The following is a 12,350-nucleotide window of genomic DNA, read 5'->3' as shown; positions in this document are numbered from 1 at the left end:
TGGATGGCCGACTCCTGACTCACCAGATTGTCGGTGGCTGAGCGGCCTTTACGGAACCCACCCTGAGACGGAGCCAGAAGGCCCCGAGACTCCAGTACCCAATTCAAGCGCTGGCTCACCATCCATTCGTGAAGCTTGCAAAGGACGTTGGTGAGGCTAATGGGGCGGTACCTGTCCACCTCCAAAGGGCTCTTGCCTGGTTTCAAAATGGGGATGACAATGCTTTCCCGCCATTGCGACGGAAACTCATCCTCGACCCAGAGACGGTTGTAAAAGTCGAGGAGGCGTCGCTTGGAGTCCACTGAAAGGTGTTTCAGCATCTGCAGTGAATGCGATCTGGCCCAGGAGCGGTACCAGGGCAAGCAGCAAGGGCACTGTGAAATTCCCACTCACTGAACGGAGAATTGTAGGATCCAGAATGGTGGGTGTGAAAAGGAAGGCTCTGACGTTCCATCTGCTCTTTAATGGAGCGTATAATATAATAAAATGATAATATAATAGGATAGGGAATTAATGATAATAAAATGTTGGAATGTGTGGCTTTTTTTAAAATGGATGAATTAAAGAGATTAATTCTTTGGCATGAAGGACAAGCACAATAAGCTAGGCATTGCCTGTAACGGGAAAGGAATCATTTTAGTTTATATTTATATAAATAAATCGTCTTCATAGTATTTTATGCCTAATGATTATTAATATTATGTCCGATCGCCGTCTCCTTGACTGTGGCCGTGTTGTTATATTCGGATCTTCGTAAATTTTCCGAAGTACACAGGTGGGCTTCCGTTCTTCTTATCGCATTACTACTTGAAATAATAATAACTCTCACAAATATTCTGTTAATAAAATACTACTATGTTTCTGTTCGATGCACATAGAAAATACACACAATGGCGGTCTGCAATTACTCGCCAAAAAATAGCGGTTCTCACTCGTCCACTCACTGAGCGAAACCTTCCTTCCAACAACTCGTACAAGAACAAAAAACTGCTCTGTCTTTTAACATCTGAAAGTCAAAAATACCTGACCGTAGGCACAGGCTCTACGCTGGGCTACTACTACCTCATCTTTTCTCTTTTCTTTTAAAGAGGATGAAAACATAAAAGTAAGAAATGCAAAAGGTATATCACAAGCGGAAGACCAGTGGGTAATTGGAAGAAGAGGAACTAAGAGCAAAATGCTCTGCCAATGGTGGACACATACCGCCCCCAGCACTCCTGCTTGCTTTGGCGGATAAGGCGGCGGGCCCGCGCACGCAGCCGTTTGAAGGTGATGAGGTGTTCAATGCAGGGATGTCGCTTGTGACGTGGAAGCGCCCGCCGGCGATCTTTAATCGCCTAAGCGATCTCAGGCGACCACCAAGGCACAGTCCGCCGCCGAGGGGACCCAGAGGAACTGAGAATGGCAGATTCTGCGGCAGTAACGATACTGGTGGTGACTGAGTGAACCACCGCATCAATGTTGTCATTAGAGACAGGCGCAATAGCGGCAATGGAGGAGAACAAATCCCAGTCAGCCTTACTCATAGCCCATTTGTGAGGGCGCCCAGAAGAGTGACGCTGTGGCAGTGACAGAAAGTGGTCACTACCACACAGGTCGTCATGCACACTCCATTGGACAGACGGTAAGAGGCGAGGGCTACAGATCGAAAGGTCAATGGCGGAGTATGTGCCATACGCCATACTTAAGTGTGTGCAGGCACCATCATTTAAAAGCGAGAGATTGAGCTGCGCCAATAAATGCTCAACGGTGGCTGGTTGGTTTGGTTGGTTGGTTGGTTTGTGGGATTAAAGGGACCAGACTGCGACGGTCATCGGTCCTTTTCTCCAAAAAATGAAAACCACCCAAAGAGAATAAAAGCGAACAGCAGGAAAGACGTCAGATGACACAGGACAGGAAATACTCCGACAGGGATCAGACTAAACAAATTAAAATCACACAGGATGTGACGGTGGTTGGCTGACAATAGAGAAAAAAAGGGAAAAGCCAACCACCAAGAACACATTAAAAACTGAGTTTAAAAAACGTAGGCTAAAGGCCAGAATCAACACAAAACAATAAAATAAAACAGAAACACTCAGATTAAATGATAAAAACCCCCCTGCCCGAATAAAACGCAAAACTAAGCCAGCCAAAGCAGGGTCATCTGTTAAAGGGGCAGGGAGCGTGTCAGGCCGTGCGAATGTCTGCCTGAGCACAGCTAAAAGCGGACAATCCAACAAAATGTGGACCACAGATATACAGAGCAGCAGAGACACAGAGGTGTGTCCTCACGGTGCAATAAGTGGCCATGCATCAGCCGAGTGTGCCCAGTGCGCATCTGGCAGGGGACAACAGCCTCCTGGCGGGAGACCCGAATGGACGACCGCCACACAGTCGTCGTCGCCTTGATAGGGCGAAGTTTGTTGGGCATAGGCAGGTTGCGCCATTCAGAGTCCCATAAATCGAAAAGTTTTCGGCGTAAAATTGACCGCAAATCAGTCACTGGGAGGCCAATCTCCAGAGGTGGTTTACTGGTGGCCTCTTTCGCCAGGCGGTCAACAGTTTCATTGCCGGGTATTCCATCATGTCCGGGGGTCCACACAAACACCACAGAGCGGCCACGACGCGCAAGAGTATGCAGAGACTCCTGGATAGCCATCACCTGACGAGAACGAGGGAAACACTGGTCGAGAGCTCGTAAACCGCTCAGGGAATCGCTACAGATCACGAAGGACTCACGTGAGCAGGAGCGGATATACTCTAGGGCTCGAAAGATAGCAACCAGCTCAGCAGTGTAATCGCTGCAGCCAGCCGGCCAGGAACGTAGTTCGGAATTGACCCCAGGAGTTAGCGTATAACCAACACGACCAGCAACCAACGAGCCGTCAGTGTCAACAATGCCAGAGCCCTGATACGTGGCTAACATGGAATAAAAGCGGCGGCGGAAGGCCTCTGGAGGGACTGAGTCCTTCGGGCCTTATGCCCATTCCAGCTCAAGGCAAGGGAGAGGCATACACCACGGGGGTGCACGCAGAGGTGCCCAGAAAGGAGGCGGAAGAGGTTAAGCCCCAAGCCCGGAGAGAAGCTCTCTGATGCGGACCGCGATCATACAACCTGACCGGGACCGACGTGCAGGTAGATGGACGACCGATTGCGGGAACAGGAGACGATAGTTTGGATGCCTGCACAAGCGAAAAACGTGGGCAGCATAAGCAGCCAGTAAATTTTGGCGCCTTAACAGCAATGGAGGGTCACCTGCCTCTGCAAGTATGCTGTCCACTGGGCAGGTCCGAAAAGCACCAGTGGCAAGGCGTATCCCGCTGTGGAGGATTGGGTCCAGTACCCGCAATGCAGAGGGGGATGCTGAGCCATAAGCAAGGCTCAAAAAATCCAGACGGGACTGGATTAACGCCTGGTCGAGCCGCATTGCTGGAAACCAAGTTTCCTGAAGAGCAATGCAAAAGAAAGGGTGAAGGCTGATAAGTTGTCGGAGCTCAGCTATATGATGGAAGAAACCGATGCAGTTCCACTGGAGGAGGATATTGTCCATGTCCGAGAAAGGCGTGACAGGACTGAGAACGCAGATTACGCCGCTGGGTCACCTGCTGCCTCTGATGGAGCACCCGTGCAATTGCTATCCATTGCGTCTGTGGGACCAGCGAGACCGAATCTCCACCTCATCCTCAGACGCAGAGCTGGTAGGTAGCGGTGGAGTAGGAGCCACTGTAGGTGCCTCGGTCTTATGGGGCTTCAATGTCGTTTTCCCTCGCTGTTCCTTCGGTTGCCGCTGTTGAGAGGGCTGATTGGTGTCAGTCTCCGGAACCGAAGATGATCGCGAAGCTCGACGAGCAGCGACCTGTGGCTTCTTCAGCCACTGGTTGGTATCTGCTGTGCCGCTGGTAGGAACCTGGGAAGGGAGTGACACAAGGGATCCCTTCCGAGCGAGAGAAGCTGAAGAAGACTTACGCTTTTCCGGCTTAGAAAGGGGGACTGGTGTCCCCGATGGGTGCTGCTCCCGAGGTAGATGGTGTGTGTGCAACAGCAAGAGAAGGGGCCCCCATCGTCAAGGGGGCAGGTGAGGTCCTCTAACGCTGAGAGCTGACTGTCTGTGGTACAGCTAAAGGAGCTGGAGCAGGATTGAGAGTGGAGGCATAAGATGACATGTGCACAGGATGTAGCCGTTGAAATTTCCGCTTAGCCTCAGTGTAAGTCAGTCTGTCCAGCGTCTTATATTCCTTGGTTTTGCGTTCTTTCTGTAAGATCCTGCAGTCTGGCGAGCAAGGTGAATGAGGCTGTCCACAGTTGACACAGATGAGAGGCGGAACACATGGAGTATCGGGATGAGATAGGCATCTGCAATCTCGACATGTGAGGCTGGAAGTACAGCAGGAAGACATATGGCCGAACTTCCAGCACTTAAAGCACTGTATTGGGGGAGGGATATAGGGCTTGACGTCACAACGGTAGACCATCACTTTGACCTTATCCGGTAATGTATCACCCTCGAAGGCCAAGATGAAGGCACTGGTAGCAACCTGATTGTCCCTCGGACCCCCATGAACATGCCACACGAAATGAACACCTCTATGCTTGAAGTTGGCGCACAGCTCGTCATCATACTGAAAAAGTAGGTCCCTATGGAAAATAACACCCTGGACCATATTTAAGCTCTTATGTGGTGTGATGGTAACGTTAACATCCCCCAACTTTTCACAACCAAGCAACCTACATGACTGGGCGGAGGTTTCTGTTTTTATCAAAACTGACCCAGAGTGCATTTTAGACAAGCCCTCGATCTACCCAAACTTGTCCTCCAAATGCTCTACAAAGAACTAAGGCTTCACAGATACAAACGACTCCCCATCAGCTAAGGTATAGACAAGATACCTGGGCGAATACATGTCACTGTCATTCATTGCCTTTCGTTCCTCCCATGGTGTGGCAAGGGATGGGAACGATTTGGGGTCATAAACGTTAGCTTTAAAATGAGCCCTTGAAAGCTTAGAGACTGCTGGCAGCTGGCCACCAGCAAGAAATGATGTACCATGCTTCATTGCGGGACATCCGCCCTGATGCCACCTACTCCGACCAAGGGACCTTCCCATGGGCGCCACCCAGCCACAGCAAGAGTCACCTGGCAGGATGGCCATTGCTCGGAGTCCTGATGCCAGAGGGAGATGGGCATCTACTCCTTGACATACATGGGGAGTAAACGGTGCAGGCATCAGCAGAGCAATCCCTGTGTTGTCAGTGGGCTACAACCAACAGGGTACATGGCGACCCCACCACAATGGACTGGCTACCGTGCTGGATATCAGATGCAAAGAAGTCTAGGGTTATTGCCGATTCAGAAAGCGACACTGCTTTGCGCATGGTAGAAAATGCTCCCAGGAAGGTGTCTTCGCCCAAGAGATGTTGAGTGAGCGGGACTGAAATGCAACAATAAGAAAGTGGGCTAAGATCTGAATGCATGATGGACACAATGCACCATGTAAGGCTCGAGCTTCGGAACAATTTAGAAAGATGGAGGTCAAACCCGACAGGGGACCATCACATAAGGCCGAAAAGGTTGACACTCCTTTTAGTCACCTCTTACGACAGGCAGGAATACCGCTGGCCTATTCTTACCCCTGAACCCGCAGGGGGGGGGGGGGGGGGCTCAACGGTGGCGCCTCGACCTGTTGCCACTGACCCACCCCACAGAGGGTTATGGGCGTTGAAGTCGCCCAGTAGCAAGAAAGGTGGCGGCAATTGGGCTATCAGCGCAGCCAGGACATGCTGCGCGACATCACCATCCAGTGGCAGGTAAAGGCTGCAGACAGTAACAGCCTTTGGTGTCCACAACCGAACAGCTACAGTATCTAAAGCTGTTTGTAGAGGGACAGACTCGCTGTGAAGAGAGTTAAGGACATAGATGCAGACACCCTTTCATAAGCTGCCCGGTTCTTATAATAACCCCGATAGCCGCGGAGGGAGGGGGTTCGCATTGCTGGAAACCAAGTTTCCTGCAGAGCATTGCAGAGGAAAGGGTGAGGGCTGATAAGTTGTCAGAGCTCAGCTAGATGATGGAAGAAACCGCTACAGTTCCACTGGAGGATGGTATTGTCCGTGTCTGCGAAAGGCGTGACGGGACTGGAAAGGCAGATTATGCCTCTGGGCCACCTGCTGCCTCCGATTGAGCCCCTGTGCTAGTGGTATCCATGGTGTCTGAGGGACCTGCGAGATCGAGGTCCTCAGCGGACGCCAGGATCTCCACCTCATCCTCAGACGCCGAGCTTGTAGGAAGTGGTGGGACAGGCGCCACCGCAATGTCGGTAGTCTTGTGGACTTTCTTCTTCTTCTGCTTCTCTCGCTGTGCCTTAGATTGTTCAGACTTGGAGGGCTTCACTGGGTCAGGGAGGGACTACGACCGTGAGGCCCTATGACCAGGGACTGGCGGTTGTTTCAGCCACCTATGGGTGTCTGCTTTTCCGCTGGTCGGAACTTGCGAAGGGAGGTCCCCAAGGGTCCCCTTCCTGGCGAGAGAAGCCAAAGAAGTCTTACTCTTCTCTGACTGGGGAGGGGGAACAGATGTCCTCGATGGTTGGGGTGGTGCTGCTCCTGAAGTAGATGGAGCAGGAGCAACAGGGAGTGCAGTGCCCCCACAACCAAGGGAGTTGGAGGATTCTGACCGATCTTAAAGCTGATATGTGACGATGGGAGAACCGTTGTTGCAGCAGCGGCGTAGATCGACGTCATTACCACAGGATGGAGCTTCTCATATTTTCGTTTAGCCTCGGTGTAGGTCAAGCGGTCCAGGATCTTATATTCCATTATCTTTCGTTCTTTATGAAATATCCTACAATCCGGCGAGCAGGGGGAATGGTGTTCTCTGCAGTTAACACAGATGGGAAGCGGAGCACATGGAGTATTGGGATGCGAAGGACGTCCACAATCTCGACATGTAATGCCGGAAGTACAGCGGGATGACATGTGCCCGAACTTACAGCATTTAAAACACCACATCGGAGGTAGGATATATGGCTTCACATCGCAGCGGTAAACCATCACCTTGACCTTTCCAGGTAAGACATCACCTTTGAAGGCCAAGATGAAGGCACCGGAGGCTACCTGATTATCCCTCGGGCCCTGATGGACGCGCAGGACGAAGTGAACACCTTGTCGTTCTAAGTTGGTTCGTAGATCATCGTCCGACTGCAGAAGAAGATCCCTGTGGAATATAATACCCTGGACCATGTTGAGACTCTTATGTGGCGTGATACTGACAGAAACGTCCCCTAACTTATTGCAAGCGAGCAACCTCTGTGACTAGGCAGAGGATGATGTCTGGATTAGAACTGAACCACAGCGCATTTTAGACAAGCCCTCCACCTCCCCGAACTTGTCATCTATATGCTCCACAAAAAACTGGGGCTTGGTTGACATAAATGATTCACCATCGACTCGGGTACCGACTAGGTACCGAGGTGAATAACCTGCACTGCCTTCTTAAGCCATATGTTCCTCCCATGGAGTGGCCAGGGAGGGAAGTGATCTCAGATCAAATTTCTTCCCATTGAGGTTAGACCTCGATCGCTTAGAGGCTGTTGGTGGAGGCCCATCAGTGAGAGATGATGTACCACGCTTCATTGCGGGTCATCCATCCTGATGCCACCCATTCTGACCAGGGTCTCTCCCGACGGGTGCCACCCAGCCACAGCAAAGACCATCTGACAGGATGGCCTTTGCTGGGAGTCCCGATGCCCCAGACGGATAGGCATCTACTCCTCGGCCTACGTGGGGAGGTAGCAGCTCAGGCATCAGCAGTGCGATCCCTGTGTAGTCAGGGGGCTACCACCAAGAGGGCACATGACAACCCCACTACAACGGACTGGCTACCGTGCTGGGTGTCAGGTGTCGAAAATCCATTAATAAAGGGAGCAAAGATGAAAGTGCAGCCTATGTGACCGGAAGCTCAGTTTAAGTCCAACTCCATGAAAAAACAAAAAAAAAACAAATAACAAATATGCCAGATCTTAGGGCAAGATGAATATAGAATGCACCACATAAGGCGTCTTTCCCCAAATTGTACGCATTAACGGAAAAATTTGGAAATAGAGTGGTCAAACTCCTAAGGGGACCATCACAGTAAAGGCTGAAACAGTTGAGACTCCTTTTAGTCGCCTCTTATGACAGGCAGGAAAACCGTGGGCCTATTCTTATTCCCGAACCTACAGGGGGAAGACATCCTTGGAAGTTTCCATCTTATCTCCAAAGATGTTGCCTGCAGATGGACCATCAGAGACAAAACATCAGAGAAGATTTCTGTACATTGACCACGGCCTCTCATTTTTAACCTAAGAAGTATTCTTTGCCGTCCAATTCCCCACACCTACGTGGATCATAAATTCAAGTTGAGCTTGAGGTGGTCTGCTTTTAGCAAGAATTATTGTTATTAAGATATGGAGAAGGTCTGCCACATTGAAACTTGGGTTCCAGCTGCTCTGTGTAGCAGGTCTGGGAGCAGGGGTTGCATGCCTTTGGTCCAACTTACAACCTTCACTGTAACTCTAAAAAAGAAACTTGTCTGGCAGCCAAGCCTCACAAATCAATATTTAAGGAGCTGTCACTCTTAAATCACTTTGCAGCAGGCTGACGGCAGCTTCTGAATGGAGTCCTGTTTCAACAATTAAAACATATGGCATATCATTTGAAGATTTGGTCCCTGCAATTGATACAAACATTATAAATGGACAAAATGTTGAACAAATAATTGTGTCATTTTAAGCATTACCTAAGACATTTGTCATATTTTCTTATTTTTGATCTAAATTATTTTTTGGCTTTTTGTATAACAATATTTTTCAGTGTTTGCTACTGAAATAAAAGCAAACGGATTATGAAGTATTCCAGATGTATGACAAAAACTTTGTAGCTTCTGTTCCGAAGTAAAGTAATTTTAAAAAGATGCCAACAGTATGTTGTACATACGACCAAACAACACAGGTTGTCCCTTTGATCGGCTCAGTGCTACAACACAGCCTTTATTAGTATAAATATAAGTGATTTTACTTTTGAGTAAATGTCAAACTACGAAGTATATCAGAAAGTAAGACGTTTCGGTCCAGCATGGTGATGAGCAGAGCTATAGCCATCATATTGATACCATAATGTCCTACACTCAGTACACATCCAGTAGTAATGGTGGCGTGTGGTCCATGTCAATTTGCTTTCTGTATTGTGTTAAAATGTACACTGCAATAGAAAATCATGTTACTTTTGAGATGCGTCCTGTGATTAGGTTTTTGTTGGCAAAAACCTGCAAACCAAATAAAGTATGTCAAACACTGACAAAACACACCGCCAATCATACCCGAGAGCTCGTGCCGAATTTTGGGTGGAAGGTGTTTGATTATCCACCATACGGCACACATTTGGCACCAAGCGATTGCAATCTTTTCCCAGCAATGAAGATTTGGCTCGCTACACAACGCTTTGGTACTGACACCGAACTGCAGGCTGGTACAAACCAGATTTCTACAGAGGCGGCAGATTTCTACAGACACAGTATTGAAAAACTTGTGCAGTGGTATGATAAGTGCCTCAATTTGAATGGCAATTACACAGAAAAATAGTTTAAGAAGGTATCTTAAACTTTATTTAATAAAATTTGGTTTTTCCATACTTTTAATTTTTAATTCAAAATGTCTGCTACTTCCGTGACTGGGTCTTTTACAACAACAGTTCTTCGTTTGAGATGGTTGGAAGACATTCAAATATGCCTAGGAATAAGTTGGGCATCAGGTGGGAGAAGAGCCATAAGAAATATATTGAAACTGTCATGAAGTTTGTTCAAGACAGAAATAATTATTGGTGGGTTGTCAAGGCACTTTCACTTCAAGAACCTGCTCTGAATTTTTTGAGACGAAAAATCAAACAGTCGAGATATTTGACTATTTTATATCCCCCCCCCCCCCCCCCGACAAAAAAAAACAGAATTAAATACTGAGTGAATGGGCCAGTGTAGTAAGAGATTGCTGTGGTCTTGGCATGTTTTTCAAGTGTGGAGATGGACCTTGAGGAACAAACTAAAAGGTACTATGATAAAACGGAACTTGTACAAAGCTTCCAAGACCTTACAATTTGAAACCAAAATAGATTAAGTCTGTCTGATGCTACAACTTTTCCTACGATGGTGAGCAGAAGACCACCAGGCACAGGCATTCGGCAGCTATTTTAGGAAAGAGTACGCAACAAGGCTAGAAATTGTATTTACTGCTACTGAGCAGGGTTTGGTCTCAACACAAACATGTATTTCAAGGATCTCCTTAAAACCCTAAAACACTTATTTTCTGCTAAAGTCAATATTAGAGTTGACAGTTGTGTTCAGGACCCTATCCATCATTTGGAGAACTTTGCTGTCTGGGAGGGCCAATAGCCTAACGAAGAGAGGATTGCCAGAATAATTCAGATCCATCAACGGGGTGTGAGTATTAAGGAGGGAAGCATTACCTTAATTGGAAATAATAAGTGGCATGGTCTCTCTCACACACTGAGTGACAAAAGGTATACGACAGCGATAAGAATATATAACGAGGGTGGGAGAATCGCGTGCGCAACACATAAAAGGGCAGTGCTTTGATGGAACGGTCATTTGTACTCGGGTGATACATGTGAAAATGTTTCTGACACGGTTATGCCCGCACGACAGGAATTGACATACTCTGAACTTTGTAGTCCGAGAGTGATGCATGGGGCATCCCATTCCGGAAATCGTTAGAGAATTCAGTATTCCCAGATCTATACTGTCAAGGGTGTACCGACAATACCAAATTTCAGGCATAATCTGTCACCACAGACAATGCGATGGCCGACAGTCTTCACTAAAGAGCCGTGAGAGGCGGCGTTTGTCACTGCTAACAGACACGAAACGCAGCATGTATCAGCTGGGATAGCGCAGTGAACTTTGGCGTTGATGGGCCATGGCAGCAGGCGACAGACGCGAGTGCCTTTGTTAACAGCACGCCACGTTGTCAACACGTAACGGCGGCGAAAACTCCGCACTTTCTACGAATTTTCAGATATAGGCGTTGTTAAAGACCGTAAGTCACAGAAATCAGCGTATTCATCTAGACAAAAACATATGAGAAACACTACAACATCAAAGCCGTGACAAGTTGTAGATTGTGTAACAGACTAGCTAGCAATATAAACACCCAATAGCATTCTGTAAGTAAGAAAATGGAATAATCCGCTGAAGATAGCACAAAAGTGCTGAAACATGTCAGGGCAAAACGAAACTGGAAAGGTGTCTTGCATAAGGCGGAATTTTTCGTGTTCAGCAGAAACCATATATATTCCTTCAACACGGTTAAAACATATGACTTTTTATGTAACTATACAAAGTGCGTAAAATGACATCCATTGTATGGAAAATGCTCAATGATGGATCAGTACATCAAATCAATACCTGTCTTTGCTCAAGTCTAGCAATTCTGGCTGCTACCTTCCTGGTTGAAGTAAAAATTTCGTCATTTATTATTCACTCTGACAAAAGAAGCAACGAATAACGAACTGAAACAATCATAACAAAATTTTGTGCATAAGTTAAAAAGTCCTAAAATTTGTTAATTGTTGTTTTATAATAAAAAAAGCTTTATAAACGTAGTGATGTGTCAGTAGGGTAGAGAACTTGAAAATATCTTTCAGCAGACTCTTAGCAACACCTACTTACTTTCAGCAACGTGTACTGCAGAGGGGTACGGCGACGACGCTTTCCTTAACGTACATACCTTAATTTACGTTGCATGCGAATTTTATCTTGACAACAGCATTAGAAATGACTTTAAAATATTAAAATGTTTAACTATGCGCTTATATGTGCACATCTTTTCACATGTATGGAAACTGCTGGCTTCAGCGGAATTTGGGTGTAAAGGCTCCTTCCTTTCAATATTTTTCCCCGAGATCACTATATTTCGCCTATAACTTCTATGACTATGATTTATTTCAGTTTTGGCGAAACAAACGCATTTGGTACACAGTGAGTGAATGAGCAAAATATCTACGTGGAAATAAATGGGTTGGGCAACTATCCACCGACTAAACACAAACACATGATCAGTGCATGAACATAATTGGTGTTAAGTGCAACATAAAAAATGGTGCCTATGCATACAAGTACTCATTACCATCACTTGTGAACACAACTAAGCCCACATTTAGGTTTCTGGGGGGCAGATTTACTCATCAATGTTCTTCACGGGGAAACACAGAATTCGAATGAATGCCTACATAATTTAATTTGGCTTAACATGTTCAAAGAGGGTATTCTATGAATTTTGTGCACCAAGAATAAGTGCCTACGATGTAATTTTACATTTTAATGA

Source organism: Schistocerca gregaria, chromosome 10, assembly GCF_023897955.1.
Source record: "Schistocerca gregaria isolate iqSchGreg1 chromosome 10, iqSchGreg1.2, whole genome shotgun sequence".
NCBI classification, from domain to species: domain Eukaryota; kingdom Metazoa; phylum Arthropoda; class Insecta; order Orthoptera; family Acrididae; genus Schistocerca; species Schistocerca gregaria.
This window is presented reverse-complemented; position numbering follows the sequence as displayed.